The following is a 17,793-nucleotide window of genomic DNA, read 5'->3' as shown; positions in this document are numbered from 1 at the left end:
TTCAATTTAATTAGTGCCAGAATAATATAATAAATAAGGAGTTATGGACCTTTTCCTTATTTCACTCAGAAACATTGACCCTAATTTTTTCACAAGTTACTATAATTTAGTTTCTCAATACAAAGAGTCCAGATCAGTCTTGGACACAATTAATAACTAACATTTATAATACCCCTTACCATTTATAAAATGTCTTCAGATACATATTGCCTTATTCGGGATGAGGAAATATGCAGAAGGTGCAGAAAACCTTGACAACAGTCATGCAATCAACATGTTATAACCAGTGAAGTTTCCAAAGACGTCTCAAAAAATTGTCTACATCATGAATTTAAGAAATAGAAAATACCTCTGAGATTATTGAAGTAATATTAATGCTAACTTCAATAAAAAGGCTACTTAATTATACTTTAATTAAATGCTGTTGTTTCAGCATTTAAATATCCTATGTTTAGTAGCTTTCAATGGTTAAATGCCTGATGAATCCTGCTGCTAGAATGATGTGATCAAAGCAATTTTCATGTCTATTTACCAAATGCTATGGAGTAAAAACTACTATATTATTTAGGGTAGTTCCCTTTTTCATAAACTCTTAATCATCAAATGACTATTATACATCTCTAGGATATTCTTATTCTGAAATCTCAGACATTTGAGGCACTATTTTTTTTTTCTTTGATGATTTTCTGGATACTTTCTTTCATCCAATATGGTCTGTATTTACCCTGACTATAGTCATTATGAAGTGTCTTTAAATGTACAATAATTTTTCTTTGAATACCCTGTGCCATTACCCATTCTACAGTCTCATCTTACTTAATTGCACTTAAGGAAATATAACAATCTTTCAAGCTTAATATTTATATCAAAATTTTGAACTTTATTCATCCCAGACTTTCTTCAGTTTGTTGGGAAGGGATGGAGGAGGGCAGGCCACCAGTACCATAGATGTGTCTTCTTCTAAGAGAGACTCACCTAGTCTTACTTACTGCTCATTTTGAATCCTGGTAAATTTTACAGAAACAGCAGGTAATATTAGGAGTTAACAGTTGAAACTCAGGGAAACCTCAGAAAACTCAAAGGGAAAAGAAGAGTGAAGATTCTGGGTAAAATTGTAAAATTTCCAGAATCACTCACCTGGCCTTAGTGCATCTCCATATCAATAGGTGTTTCCAAGGGATGGAGAGAAGTAGCCCATGTCCATGTCAACAGGTAATTACAAGGGAGAGTGAGGGCATATCTGGACAGAAGAGGTTGGGTGGGATCCCTTTTGCAGCTGGGTCAGGAGAGAATGGGAGAACAGAAGTGGACAACTGCTTGTAAGCAATAAACGGGTTCCTCCCACTTAATTTTTCCTTTGATTTTGGTTTCAAAGGTAATTTGCTCTGGGCTAGGAACATATTTTCCCCCGAGTTACACCTGGTGGTAATCGACAGGACTTCTGAATTCAAAATCTGTCTTCATGGGTGCAATCCTCAGGCAGGTTGCCCCTAGAGATGATGGAGAGATACCCAGAAACCCCTCTGTGGATGGTGTGGAGGCCTCAGTAGCTCCTGTGGTGGGGTGGGGGACGATTTACCCTGACCTCCAGCAGTGGTGGAGGGTGCGGCTTCAAACGGGAACCCCCTATCTGTGGGGCTTCTCCTGGGGGAGCCCCTCATGGGGAAATGGTTTAGGGTAAAGCACCTCCTGGATGGGTGGTGCCTTCTCCAGAAATGGGGAAGGGTGGAGACATCAGAAACTGTGGAAATAGCCCTCCGTGATATAGAAGACTGCTTAGACACCTTGAGTGGCCATGTAGCAGCTAAGGTTGTGGGATATTTTTTTCTTGAGATACTGGAAAGTGTTATCAAGGAGAGAGAGACTTCAACAGGAGAGAGACAAACTGCAGCATCGCTTGGAGGATGTGGCTGATGACCTATGGGATGCCCGTAAGGAAGAGAGACAGTTGTTGAGAAGGCAGGTTGTATTCCTAGAAGATACATGAGCAGCAGTGGGTGGGGGGCCGGGAGGCAGCAGGAGAATCCATGTTGCAGGAGGCTGTGGGGGAGGGGGGGGAAAGAGCAGTGTCTTCAGCCCTGGAGACGGTAGAGGAGGTGTTGGGGGAGGATGAGGGGGTGGGGCCGAGGGCTGAGCTGTTGCCAAGGCCACCGCCTGAGGCACCAGCCTCTCCCATATTAAAGGCCTGCCCGGTTGTAATTAAGAAAATAAAAACACAACAACCGCAGACTCCTCAGGGGGAGGAGTAGATCCCACTCAATACTCCACCTCTGTACCTGGGATGAGCTAGTGGACATGAACATCTGGTTTTGCCATAAGCCACTGGAACCTCTGCCTACGTGGCAGCTGTGTGTCTGGGATACGGGCCTGGGAAACATTGTCATGTTGCATTTTGAAATGGGTACACTGTCTTCCCTGATAACTCACCCTTCCCTCCAGCACCAGTTGCACAGTTCCATTCACACCTCAGGGAATCAGGCACTACTGGATTGGCTGACAGAAGCCATCAAGGCAGTTTAGCCTAATCAGGGTGATTTACCATATTTACCCACTAGCTGGAAAATGTATGCAGAGCTCCAGCAGGTGTTATGGGAATTAGGCATCAAAAATATCATCTATAATAATATAAAATCGGGGCCCCAGGATCCTGATAAAGAGGTGTTCACCATAGGAATGAAAAATCTGGTGCTCCATACAGCTCTCCCATCTCTCTTTGGGTCCCTAGCTACTATTCTTGCCCCCACATAGGGCAACCCATAGTAAGTGAGGCTACTTGTATTTCAGCAGATCTGGGGGAGGTTGAAACAATTAGAGCACAGAAGAAAGTATGAGCTACGACTAAAAGGAGAGGTGCAAAGGGCCCTGTGACGGTCCTGAGGACCCAGATGTGGCTTGATTTGATACAGTCAGGGGTAGTGAAAGAAAAGCATGATGGGCAGCCCAATAGGATCTTGTTAGATATGTGCCACCAACTAAAGCCAGAGCAGCAGTTCCAGCCACTGGGGTCCAGGACACAGAAGCTGGAGGCAAAGCCCCATGTCTGGCCTGTGTCCCTGCAGGCTCTGCCTGGGCCCTCATCCCCACAGGAGGATGACTGGGCATTGTGGTTTGACTGAGGGGGGTCAAGGTCCCCCAAATTGGGGGACATGGTGGGAACTAGAGGTCACATGTATAATTAGCAATTCATTTGTCCCCCATGAATGTACAACATGTCTTGGCACTGATGGATACAGGAAATGAATGTTCTCTGATTCATGGCAACCCTGAGCATTTTCCTGGGACCCCTGTTGTGATAGGTGGCTATTGGGGTAAGGCAATTTGAGTGAAGAAAGCCCAAATCCCATTAGGGATGGGGTGTTTACCCCCAAAGGAGTATACTGTGTACATTTATCCCATCTCTGAATGTACTTTAAGGGTAGATATCCTGCAGGGTCCGGGGAAACAGAACACTGCAGATGAGCTCAGACTGAGGGTACATGTGGCAAAGGCAGTTCTGAGGGGACATGCTCAGCACCCGCCTGTAGCTCTGCCTGTACCTTGATGGGTGACAAATACTAAGCAGTATAAATTGCCTGGGGGACACAAGGAAATTGGAGAAACTCTACATGAGTTGGAAAAGGTGGGCACAATGAAACCCACTCATAGTCCTTTTAATTTCCCACTGTGGCCAACGAAAAAGTTGGATAGCTCTCAGTATATGACCAAGGGACTGAAAATGACAGGGAACTGAATAAAGTCACATCCCCTTTGCATGCTGCTGTCCCCTCTATAGCAGCCCTTATGGACATGCCTAGTCATGAACTAGATACATATCATTATGTTGTGGACCTTGCTAATGCTTTCTTCTCTATTCACATAGCACAGACAAGTCAAAAACAGTTTTTTTTCATGTGGGAAGGACAGCAGTGGACATTCACTGTTCTTCCACAGGGATACCTCCACAGTCCCACCATTCATCATGGATTTGTAGCCCAGAAGAAACAACAAATGGTGTGGCTCTATCACTACATTGACGATGATGCTCATGTCTGATTCTCTTAACACATTTAAAAGGAGCAGTTCCTAGTCTGCTGCAACATCTAAACAAGAAAGGATAGGCTGTGAACAGCACCAAGGTTCAGGGACCTGGTTTGTCTGTAAAGTTCTTGAGGGTTGTCTGGTCAGGTAAAACTAGTTATCCCAAAAGCAGTCTTTCCCCACCCCTACCACTGTGGCAATATTACAGGAGTTTTTCAGTCTTTGGGGCTACTGGAGAGTGTTTATCCCACACTTGCCACAAATTCTGAAGCCTTTATACCAGTTGGTACAAAAGGGCCTCAGGTGGGACTGGGATAAAACACGTTCAGTTTCTTTTACTGATGCTAAGCAAGCAGTTAAGGCTGTCCAGGCCTTGAGTGTCATGGACTCACCAGGCCCTTTGAGCTAGCTGTTCATGTAATCAAAGATGGTTATAGATGGGGTCTTTGGCAGTGGCTTGAACAGATGCACCAACCTATTAGATTCTGGTCAGAACTATGGAAAGGAGCAGAGGTCGGTACACCTTGACAGAGAAGCAACTGGCTGTTGTGTTTCATGCCTTGCTGGCTATGAAGCCCATCACCAGAACAGCTCTGACAAAAATAATAATCACTTATCCCATCGTAGGGTGCATGTGTGATAGGACTCAAAGGCCCCGAAGTGGCATAGCACAGATGCCTACACTGGCCAAATGGGGAACATATTTACAGCAGTGCAGTGTCCTCTCCAATAGCCCCTTAAGTGGAGAATTCCAATGCTTACTGGGGCCAGTAACATATGCCAGTAAAAAGCAGGAAGAACTTGCTTTTGAGCCATTGGTAGCTGAGAGTCCTTATCAGGAGGGAAAATCCCCTATACCTGAAGATACATGGTACACAGATGGCTCCAGCTATGGGCAGCCACAAGGTGGAGGGCTGCGGCTTTCCATCCTAAGACTGAGACAATATGGATGGAGAATGGAGAGGAGAATAGCAGTCAGTGGGCTGAGTTGTGGGCAGTATGGCTCTTGGTCACCCAAGAGCTCTCCCATATAGTTGTCTGCACTGACAGTTGGGCCATCTACCAGGGCTTGACCCTGTGGCTACTGACATGGTACCATGTCAACTGGATGGCTGGTCACCGGCTCCTTTGGAGGCAAGAGTTGTGGCAAGATCTATGGGCCTCTGGTCAGACTAAGACTGTTACCATGCACCATGTGACTGGCAATTTGCCTTTGGAATCCCCAGGGAATGATTAGCAGCCAAATTGACTCAGGTGCACTGGCTAGAAGGAAAGCCTGCCTCTGATGTGGCCCAATGGTTACATCAGCATTTTAAGCACGCAGGGCAAAAGACAATGTGAGCTGTAGCCCGTAGGTGGAACTTACCGTTGACGTTTGAAGAAGTCAGCCAAGCCCAGAGGGAGTGCCTTGTGGGCTCTAAGAGGGATTTACACAGTCCCACAGCAACATGGGACAATAGTAAAGGGGTTGATACCACTTTTCAGGTGGCAGATAGACTATATTGGGCCTCTGCCCATATCAGGTAATTGGTATGCCATGACTTGTGTGGACACAGCTACTGGACTGTTGGTTGCTTTTCCTACACATCATACAGATCATCAAATGACCAAAAGGGACCTACGGCATCTCTCTGCAGCCACCTGCAGGTGACTGAAAGCAATCAAGCACCCACTTTACTGGACATAACTTACAAGAATGGATGCAGCTGGGACAGGCATGATTGAGAGACACAATGGTTTGTTGAAATCTGGCCTGAAGTCGGACACCAATAGTCTAAGGGCTGGTCTGTTCGCCTATGGACGGTGCCATGGAATTTGGATGAGAAGCCCCAAAAAGGAGCCTAGAGCCCTTTAGACATGCTAACACACATTGCTGCCTCTCCTATACAACTGTATGTACAAACGAAAGAGGATAGAGCAACATCCTGCTGCCAGCCTCAACTGCACTAAACAATGGAGACTGTTGAATGGTGTGGCCCTGGATATTTTGACATATGAAGCAGTGATGGCTGGCCCTTCTGGAACCTTGGGGAAAAGGCTTGGAAGCTGGCCTCCTGTGTGTTCCTGGAGCAGCAGCAGCAGAGTGGCCCTCAAAGATCACAGTAGTGCACCCCAAACAGCTGGGAGGTAAGAGCATCTTACGGAGTTTTGTTTTATCTTTATGGCCAGTGCATGTACTTCCTGTAGCTGTATATATTGACCCATCTGTAACTCCCACAGCGAGGGGGATGAAAATCTGGTATACTAGACCAGGACAAGTTCCCATTCCTGCCACTGTCCTATCACAGGACCACTCTCTTGCATGCATCCTATATGACGGACAAGATTTGCCTATGTTGGTGTCATTAAAACATGCATCCTATTGCCCTTAAAGTTATTTGCTCATACAGTCCCTCTGGCCTGAACCCACTCCCTGGCTGCAACTGCCGCATGATGATTGCTCTGAACTCCTTACCCACTGAGCTACTGCCTGTGGAATGGGTGAGCTATGGACTATATCTACATAGGACTTTGAACTTAGCTGAATCCTCCAGCTTGAGGGTAATCATGGTTTTATTTCTGTTGTTACTGTATGTTATTAGTCTGATTACAGTGCTCCAGTTTCTTGCACAGGGGCCATTGCGGAAGATGGGGAACAAGTAGATTTTGAGGTGAAATTTCTGGAGGTAAGATTTCTGGGATGTGGGTAAAACTGCAATATTTCCAGAATATCTCACCTGGTCTTAGTCCATCTCCATATCAACAGGTAATTTTAAAGGGGAGCAAGTGCATATCTGGACTAGAGAGGTTGGGTGGGGTTCCTTTTTACAGCCGGTTCATGAGAGACACAAGCAAGCAGAAGTGGACAACGGCTTATCAGCAATAAATGGGTTTCTCTCACATTATTTCTCCCTTTGAGTGATTTCAGTTTCAAAGTAATTTGCCCCAGGCTGAGAAAAGGTTTTCCCCATGTAGTTACAAGATTCTTTTACACAATTTTACCAAGTCATTATTTTTTTTCTCTTTCCATTTTTCCTTAACCAGAAAGCCAGTATTTAATTTTTAGAGAAGTTCCTGGTTCCCTTGGAATGAAATATTGAATTGTGATGTTTAGAAAGATGCTCAAACACAAAGGTTTATAACTGAAATAACAGTCTATTCAATCCAGTACTATCAGGTGATTTCAGGTTAATAATAATATTGCTGACAATAATAATAGCATACTATTTATCAACAGCTGTGCTGTCAGTTACAGTAACTGTCTATTTAATCTTCACAACATCCAGATGAGGTAGAAAGTATTAATAAATACTGCAGTGCTTAAATCTCTGGAATTCTAGGTTTTCAGATGTATGAAACCAAATCTAATCACAACCCTGAAGCCATGTAGAGCTGAAACACCTACATGCAAATTCCAGTCACTGGATCTTGTAATATCTACCCTAGACATTCCCCATCTGTTTGTTACCATCATCTCGAATTGTATGATATTCACCTTTTAAATCTCCAACCATCTTTCATTCTTAATTTGAAAATTTGAAAAACAATTTTTATTGGTACACATGATGTTGATGATGTATTATGACAGAAAATCTATGCTGTGGATACATGAAGCACATTAATGTAACCATCCCTCAGGTAATGGAATATTAAAGAGTTTATTTGTATGTGTATTTTCTACTTTTGTAACTATCATAAATATAATTAGCATAAATTTGTATATTTATTTATTCATTTATTTAAGGAAAAGCCTTCTAAGTAAGCAGAATCTGAAATAGAGTCAGTAAATGCAGTAGTTACAAGGATTGTTCTGAAGCCTCATTGTCTGAACATGAATCCCAGCTTTGCTGTGTGACTTGGGCTAGTGTGTCACCTTTCTGGTTCCCAATTGCTTTTTCACTGGGGCTAGTGAAACTATCTACCATAGGGTTATTATAAAGTTTAAATGAGGCAAATTAAGCATGCATAGTCTATGGTTACCTAGAAATTGTATTATAAAAACCAAGTATTATCATAAGATAAGAATATTGTGAGGGTGAATAAATAAAGCTATAAATTGCATTTCTGCTTATTCCCCACCTACCTCAAAGTAGCATCTTTGCAAGACTGTGATGTCCATCATTAATGCTGCATTAAAGTGGCATAAGATGCTAAACCTCTAAGAGGCTCAGATGTATAATGAAGTATTACTAAGGGAAAAATGTTTTAAATTTCCCCTTGTTGTAAACAGTGAAAATATACCTGGGCTAGAAATAGAACTTATGGACTTTAGTCCCAGTGCTGCCTTTGTTTAGCTATGAAATAGAAAGCAAGTCCCTTTCTCTCATGGTACTTCAGCACTCTTATCAGTCAGGAAAACAATTCCTATGCCACAGGGTTATTTTAATATTAGTTTTACAGGTATTTACAAAGAAAAAGCTTAGGATTTTAAGAAAATACGATAAAATATCTTCATGACCCCAAAGTAGGAACATATTTCCTTTATAAAGGCAAAAAACACAAACCATAATAGAAAATATCTATATAGCTGGCCATTTGACAATGAGATTCTATTTAATAAACACCAGAAGTGAAGGAAAATGCTAAGCTACCAATATGATAAATCACATAGCCAAGAAAATACTTAAATACAACACACATGAAGATTTCCTCCAAATAAATAATAAATTGAATAACAGCCCAGGTTTTAAAAAATAGACAAAATCTGTGAATAGGGATTCTGACAGGAACACAACTGGTCAAAAATGCAAATATCATTAGCAATCACTAAAGTAATACAAAGTTCAAACATTATAGCTGATGGCAGAATTAATTGCTGTACATTGTAGAGCAAATAGGCAGCATATGAAGAGTTAAAAAAATGCCCATCAACCTTCCACCTTGCTATTCTATTTTGATGAAAATTGGGCATGAAGGAGCTTCATCCCAGGATGAGCACTACATCTCTGTAACAAATGAACAAAATCCCCTAACTGTCCCTCAATAGAATTCATAATACAATGGAATATTACCCATGAGTTAAAACAAATGAGCTATACTACAGATACCAACATGGATAAATCCATAATATTAGATGGAAAAAAAAAGCAAATTGCAAACTATGTAAAATACTTCCTTTCATGTAGACAGCTGTAGCTCCAGGAGGAAGGGTGTTCCCAGCCTGGAGTGAGTTCTCTATGAATCCGAAGGACAGGGGAAGGACAAGGGAAGGACAGATTGGATTAAAAGGGTTTATTTCTTAGAGTTCACTTGGGTTCACTAGCCAGCCCTCGCTCTGTCCGTCCCCCATGGCACACACTCTCCGCCCCCCTCCCGCCCCTCTAGCAGAAACTCCATGGGCAGGTCCCTGGTGACTGACAGGCACTGGAACAGTCAGGTACCAGGAATGGAGAGGAGAATCACCATTTTCTCTCCACCCTTTGCTAGGATTTTAGAGTTATTTTTGGATTGATGTTAACAAGTGAGGTTGATTATGGCTTTCCTTTCTCAAAAATTGCTCTTATAGTATAATACTTATAAGTGCTCACTCTTTTATATTTCTATTTTGTGAAACAGCTTATGTAAAATGGAGGTTACTCTTTGAATGTTTGAGAGTATAGGCCTATGAAACTCTTTGGTTATAAAAGGAAGTGGGTAGATACATTAGAGTGCATTCATACAGTGAAATACTAGTCAGAATTAAAAGGAATGAATGATCGGTACATGCAATAACACAAACCTCAAGTGTATTTATGATGAGTCAGAAAATTCTTATAGGACAGTACATACAATGAGAATTAATTTATATGAAATATTCTATGGTAAGAAAAAAAATAAGAAACTTGTTTCTCCTGTGAAAGTTGTATAGGGTGGTGGTTATTGGGAAGAATCATGAGAGAACTTTCTGAGATAACATTAACAATAACAGGTTAACATTCTATATCCTAATAGGGGCTGAATTTCACAGTCGTATGCATTTGGCAAAGCTCAATTTAATATTTTTACATTCCATTGTATGTACATTATACATAAAAAGAAAAAAGCTGTAAAAAATTGAATTCTAGTTAATGATTTGAATTCTGAAATATTTACGGTGAAGTGTACTGATGTCTGCAATTTACTTCAGCACCCATCAAAAATAAGATTAAAATGATAAGTTGATAGAAGTATGGACAGATAGATGGATATGTGGGAAAAAAACCATTATAAATGTTAATGGCAGAATACAGGTGGTGAGAAGATGAGTGTTCCCTGTTCACTTTTTCTGTATGATCAAAATCTTTCACAAAAATATGTCAAGGCAGGGCAAAAATTCCTTGTTATTTTAAAATGTCCCACCACATAGAGCTTCAGGGCTAGTTACCACTCTCATTTCAGCTTTTCTGTGTTGGTCCATGAAAATCTCCCCTTCTTTATTTCAAGGATAACTACATATTTAAAAAGATCTTTTGAGTTTCTCAAGCACGAAAGAAAATCTATAGTTTGAGGAATTCACATCATATTCAGTCCTTCTTATTTCCAGGGAAAGAAGAGTATTTACTCTTTTCAAATATGATTATTTCACAATCTCTATTTAATAAATTGATTACATGATATACGATATTGTGTTCTTGGAAGTTAATATAGCCATCCTCCCCCTTCTTAAAATTACGAACTCATCTTTGTATTGCACCCTTCTCCTGCCCCAACCCCACAGAAGAATATCTTGCAGGCTGGACTTCCAGTGGGTTTTGTTTTTGTTTTTGTTTTATGTTTGCTTCTTCCAGATGTCAAAGGGGTATCTCTGGTGTTTATGTTAATATTTATGTTAATGTGGGTCATTGTAGTATAAAATCCATGTGAAATACCAGCTTTTCATTTTGATTTCTCTGGGGAGACTTCTTTTGCCTCACACAAAAACAAGCAGATAAACTCTTTTGCTGATGGATCTATTTATCTATAGAACTCTTACTGAGAGGTAGCCTTTCATCGGTGGTACATTTATGAAAGTGTTTCCATATTACCTCACTGGTTTGGAGACCAAAATCCTTGTCCCTGTCTTCTCAATTCAAACTCCTATGGTACAGGGAGATTATTACCTCCCCAAGGGTAACTTCAGCATCGATTTTTGCCCTGCCCACTCTTGACTCAGTGCTCAGAGTACCACTGGCATTTGGTGACTTCTGTTCTTTTGGGGAGATCAATTATGCCTTAAAATGATGTTATAAAATATAACTTTTAGGATGATGGACATTTCTAAGTGTTTTCCACATTACCTTAACCAGTCATCTTTTCAGAGCTGCAAGTTTCAGTCACCCTTTTCCCCAATTCCAACATGGACACTATCCCAATCTTCTTCAGAAAATGCTTTATGTTAAAGTTACCATGTTGATGGATGCAATGTCATGTTCCGCACTTACTTTATTGGACCACTGAGTAGCTTTCAGCAGAGCTGACCACACTCCTTTCTGAAACATTTGTGATGTCCCTTCTCTTTGTTTTACTTTTACTTCCCTCTGGATGGTCTTTCTAAGTATCAATTGCTGACTCTTTTCCTTTGTTCCACCTCTGAATATTGAATGCTTCTAGACTTAATCTAGGATTCTAAAAATTTTTCTTATCTATATTCTCACTAGGCTTTAAATATGCTAGCTTGCACATTTTGTATATAGCCTTGATTTTTCCCATTAGACCCAACTCATATCTAACCATATAATTTACACATCACTCCAAATTTACTACAATTACGACTTCCACCTTAAGATACCCAAAGTCTATAATTTTAAATTTCCACTAAAACTTTTGGTCCTGTGTGTCCCCAATCTCAGTATATCACAACCTTTCAGCAGTCATTCTGAATTCTTGGTTCTTATTTGCCACACATCCTTGCCATCCACTGCCATATCCTTTTTTGCCTACCTCCAAAGTGTATGTCTATCTAAAGCCACACACATCTCATCTCCACAGATATCATACTGGTCTAGAAATCAACACCTGCTATCTGAATTACTACAGTGGCTTCCAAACTGCTCTATCATCATTTTTCTTTCTTCCAATTAACAATTCATGCAAGAGCAAGAATAAATACTTGTATCTCAGATTATACCACCCCAATGATTTTATGTCCATCCATTATTATTTACTGAATACAGAAGAAAATTCATGGTCTACTCTAGTCTCTGATTTCCTGTCATGCTGCACCCCGTCCATTGTCCCTTATGACGCTCCTGTCTTATGTCCAGGAATACATCTAGCTTCTTTCTGCTTTCAGGCTTTCACAGTTGATGTTGCCTTTGTTTGATGCATTCTTCTCTGTCCCCAAGAGTGTCTGGGTATCTCCCATGATTTACATTTTAGGTTAACTGTCAACCTATATGCCTCTATCCAAACTAGTGCTCTCCCAACTATTTGGTTTCTGAGGAAGGTTCCCCAACTCCTCCTGAGTGATCATTTCTGAATAATAATGGGTTTGGGGGGGATCAAAAATTCATCAGATTATAAAACACACAGTTGTATCTTTTCTAGGAGTGTTCTTACCTTATATTTGCATAATTAATAAAGTCCACTCTTTTGATCCTTCCTTAAATGCAAATAATCACCCTGAGATGATTTGTCTTGTATTTTTCCACTGGGGGCATTTAATATTTTGGGTAGGACAATCCTTCCTTGTCACATGTGTGGTGGTATTTCTGGTCTCCTAACTAACACTAACACTGGGTGGTGTCCCCTCATCATTGTGGTAAGCCAAAGAGACCCATACACATTTCCAATTATCCCCTAGGAAAGGCGTACTGCCCCAAGGTGAGGACCAAGGGAACGACTAATAGACTCTATTGAAAAAGAATGATAGAAAGTTTCATCTCTCTGAACACCTTATTATGGTTGATAATATTAATATACATGTAAGTAGACATGGAGGCTCAGAAAAAGCAAATAATCTTCCTAATAAGTAAGTGGTAAATGAAATATCCAACGAGGATTCTCAGGACTCCAAATTATACACTATATTAGAATACCTCTGCACAAATGCACATGATATGGACCAAACTAACATGAGAGCCATGGGTATTAAATTGAGTGAGATAACATCTGACTCTAGTGTTCATGCCAAGGTGTCATAGAAGCAGAAAATTTAACCTGATTCTTGAAAAATAGTCAAAAGTTTAGTTGCCAGAATGATGTAATTCAGGCAGAGGGAATACAGCAGAAAAAATGAAATTTTCAAAAGCCATAGTAGGTTCTGAGAACAGTAAATAATCCAATTTGACTATTGCATATGGAGGAATACTGGAAACTTTTTGAAAAGGCTTAGGAGCATATTATAGAAAACCTTAAGGAATTTGTACTTGATTCATTAGGCGATAGGGGACCTTTGAATGTTTTTGAGTACCAATGTGCTAACTGAATGAAAGAGTCAGAGGAGAAAAGATTTAGTCAACTGTTGACCACTAATCATTTTGAATCTCCTAAGTACAGGTAACCTTTCCTACTGCCATAAACGAAATGGTTAAGAGATTAGGCTTTGGACTCAGGAAGTAGAAATTTGAATTCGTGTTTATTCCTTTGCTGTGTAATTCTCAGCAATTTATATAACCTTTTATCAATCTTGGTTTCCTCATCTGAAAAATGGAATTCAAGAAAATTTTGAACACTGATGTAAAATAGAAATCACCCAATAAGCCACAGCTATTGTTATATTATTATTAGGTTACTTGTTTCCTAGAGAACAAGCTCCCTTAGATGACAGAACTCATTAGTGCTTTTAGGTCTGTTGTACACAGGAGAATCATAGGCTCTGCATTTGAATTCAATGATGCCATCTCAGAGAATAAGTAGATGTTTTAATAATTGAGACCTAATACCATGGATGTATGTGCATGTGGACATGTGGCCAGAGTGCTAGTAATCAGCTCACTGAAGTACATTCCAGCTTTTTGATGCTCTTCAATGATGTTTAAGTTGAAATATATCAACAAAAACTTCACAGTCTGTTTTTCAACCACGAAACAATTCCAAAATAACATTCTGTACATGTTGCCTTCCCTAAACCCTCTTGACAACCATCAAGAGAGTTAGTGAAATGGAATTAGCTGCTTGGCTTTCTTCCATAGCCCTGCTTATTAGGCCAGATATTTTATGCTAAGCCATTTTAATCGAGAAGAAATGAAGCAGAAGGCTAATCAGTTACATAGTTAAACTCCGGCTAAATATTTGTGAAAGCCTACTTCACCAATCAAATCTAGGGACTGAGATTATACTCATTATCCAAATTTCATTTTATTATTTATCCTGAATAATCCCTACAACATGAAACAAGGGGAGGATAATTAATAATTATTAAACCTCAATTTTGCTGAAATGTCTTCATGTTCCTCATGTAATATTCAAATGTGCCAAAGAAACCCAATCAGATCAATTAACTTATGACATTTAGAAAAAAGAATAATAAAAATGATGGTGACTTCATGTGTTCCTAGTTCTGTGCCGTTTTAGGAGGTCATGAGGCTGCATAAGCTCTAGAGCTGTATTTCAAACACAGATCTGTTTAATCTGACACGATCACACTGACTCTCCATTCTTCCTCATGTGGAATTTCATTTACTCTTTACTTTAAAAATTTCAAACACAGATCTGTTTAATCTGACGCGATCACACTGACTCTCCATTCTTCCTCATGTGGAGTTTCATTTACTCTTTACTTCCCAGAGGATATCTGAGGTGTATTTAAGAAAACAAATGTGAACAAAGGAACTACTAAGCATGGCCTAGATTAGAAAGTCAATACATGCTTACTTTCTCATTTATTTGTAAACTGCCATGCACTAAACAAATAGAAGATATCCATAATTACTTTTATATCTCAAAACCTATCACTATTCACATCAAGGACTAAGCCACTATTTATTAAGCATCTACTATATACCATGTGCTTGGCCCTTATTGTCTAAATCCTGCAAGATGAATGTTACTACCTTTGTTAGATGAAGAAACTGAGTCCCAGGAAGGAAATGCCATCCCTTATACCTGAACTTGTCACCAGGTCTATCTAACTGCAAAGCTGAACTCTTTCTCTTTTTATTTTATTATATTCACTGCCCTTCTGTATCTGTTTGATTTCCCCTATTTTGCAAAGAGGGCCTAAACTGACAAGCTTATTCAAGGATTCTTTGTACTATGCAGGGCTAGGCTTGGTACAGCTTGTCTTTCACTGTTTTAAGAGCTGATTTCTGCTTTGCATCCCAAATAATTGAGTTCTCAGTGAAGAACCCAATGAGACCCAAAATTTAGAGCAGAAAATATTTTCTTCATATTATATCAGTGAGCTGCATACCTGATGGTAGAAGTTAGTGGAGAGAAATATCCTTAGAAAATAGGGTATTTGCTGCAAGGATTCTGACACTCAGCTATCTAGTAGAAGTTATATCAAATATATAAGTAATTAAAATGCTTCTCAAAATATTTCTCTTGATAAAGGACTGACACACACATTGTCCCTATAATTTTCCAATACCATCTATCCTTATATTCCAGATGGCTCTTTCTATATTCAGATTAATACCCCCTATGTGTGCCCCAAATACCTTATGCTTCTCTCATTATAGCACTCATCACGCTATTGAAACTGCTTCTTACTTGTCTGAATGAACCTCCATAATTTAAGCTCCTCAAGAGCAGAATCTATGTCTTTCTTATTTATATTGTATTCCTAGAAACTAATGTTTTCTAATTCTCTGTTTTTGAAACAAATCATAATTGTCTCACCAAATTATGAAAGCCCCAAATGATGTTAGCATAATGGTATTTCGGGATTTGAACCTACTAAATTTGGTATTGTTTGTATTTCTCACATGCAGTGCTCCTTCCATCTGACAATGTATCGCCACAGCCAGGATGATAGCAAGGAAAGATTCTATATCCCAATAGCACACATAATGTGCCCCTTTTCTATGCTTATACCTGTTGGATAAGAATAATAATCATTCCCATGCAGTGGGCTTCAGATACTTATGGCCAGATGTGATTCAAGAGGTTTAAGTTTACACTAAGAAAATTCTATATCCCTTCAGGTTTTCTAATGCAAGGTCCCTCAATTCATTTGTTTTTCAGGCTTTTATTTAGAAATAAAGTGAGAGGAAAGAGCTGGCTCACATCAGGAGGGGACAAGAGAGCCCCCCTCAATTCATTTTTGTTGCCAACCTGCAAAAGGGACAGAGTCTGCAAAAGAAAGAAAACAGTAAATTCAAGATATGGAGAGAAAGGCAAAGAGAACAAGTAACTATACTGAGCCTATAGATAGCTATACCTGAATCCAGAAAGCCAGAAGAATGGCCTTTGCACTAGTCATAGGACCACCTTCTGCCGCCCCCATCCCCACCCAACCCACCAAACTTAAATTAGTTTAATTGGATTTCTATCACTTGCAAGCAAAAAATACAAACAAAGTCTCCTGCCTCTTTTCCCTTTGACCATACCTACATTAAAATGTTTACGACCTACTCAACCTTAGGTCTGTCTTCCATGATTTAGTTAAATATGTGATAGCATAAAGATAAAATGCATTTATTAAACTTGTCCCAGGACATGGGGCCAAGGAGGGTAGAGATCAGCAACAATGGCTTCTATCCTCAAAGAACTTCAAACTAGAGAAGAACCAGACTTATATATATATATACACTAATCAGAAACACATAAGAAATTCATGGGAATATATTACAGATTCTACTGAATCAACCAATAGGAGGAGTTTCTATCATTTAAGTTCAGGAAGAGTGGTGAGATCCTTGTCTGGCAAATATTTCTCTATCACCTCCTTATCACATGACAAGCATTTGGAAGGGATGCAGCTTTTTTACTCAATAAAAATTCCAAATATCTCAGGAAAAAGATGTCAGCTAGTATTAGAATTTAATTGCATTTTAGTGCAAGATTAAGAAATAGATTTTCTCCTCTGTACCAACTATGAGAAACTGATACACTTTGCATGATGTATTCAGTTGAAAGGGATTCTGAGGACACACTCAACATGAGTGATAAAGATCATCAAGACTGATGATAATGTCTGGAAATGGGTAACAATGGTTAGGATGCTGTTTATTATTCTTGCATTTGTGTGAATATATCTGTCAACTTCTTTCTTGAGAACAAGTTTTGATTAATGAAGTTGAAAAGAGTAAGAGGCCACTCAGGACAGAAAGGCCTAATAGGAGAGGAGAAAGTAGAAAGAGTTAAGGTGTATGAGTGAAAAATACCTTTATTTCATTATTTTTCCTTAGGCAAAATATTTGCTGTAAGTCCACAATTCAAAAAAGGAAAAAAAAAATCACCAAAACAGGGAAAAAAGACAAGTTATATTTATATTACCAAGTATAAGAAAAAGCAGGTGGTCAACTTTGCCATAACATACTTCCTCCTATTTTCCACCTCTCTCATTCTAATTTAATGACAAGTCTATGCCTTCCTCCTCTCTTTCAATTTCTTATGAGCCCCCTGAAGAGCCCCCTGAGGAACAACTGTTCCTGGTCTTTAAAAATTTCCCCCAGACAACATGGTTTCCAAGCAAAAACCAGGAATTAGCAAGCTTTAGACTGTGAGTATAAGGTAACATAGAGCAGGATACATGCTTGACTATAGTTGCTTCACTGCCATGCTGTATTTCCTTTCTTCTCCAATAATTGCAATGTTCATAATACCAGCCATGTTGCTTTCATCTTCCAAACACAATTCTCTGTTGAGTCATAAAATTTACAAAAGGAAACTAACTGATGAATTCATCAGTTATTTTTGTGATTAATTTTATAAATTTAAGTAAAATGATTACTCCCAATCAACTTTTCAAGT

The sequence above is a fragment of the Manis pentadactyla genome, chromosome 9, assembly GCF_030020395.1.
Source record: "Manis pentadactyla isolate mManPen7 chromosome 9, mManPen7.hap1, whole genome shotgun sequence".
NCBI lineage: Eukaryota > Metazoa > Chordata > Mammalia > Pholidota > Manidae > Manis > Manis pentadactyla.
The sequence above is the reverse complement of the archived record's forward strand: the minus strand, read 5'-3'. Positions refer to the sequence as shown.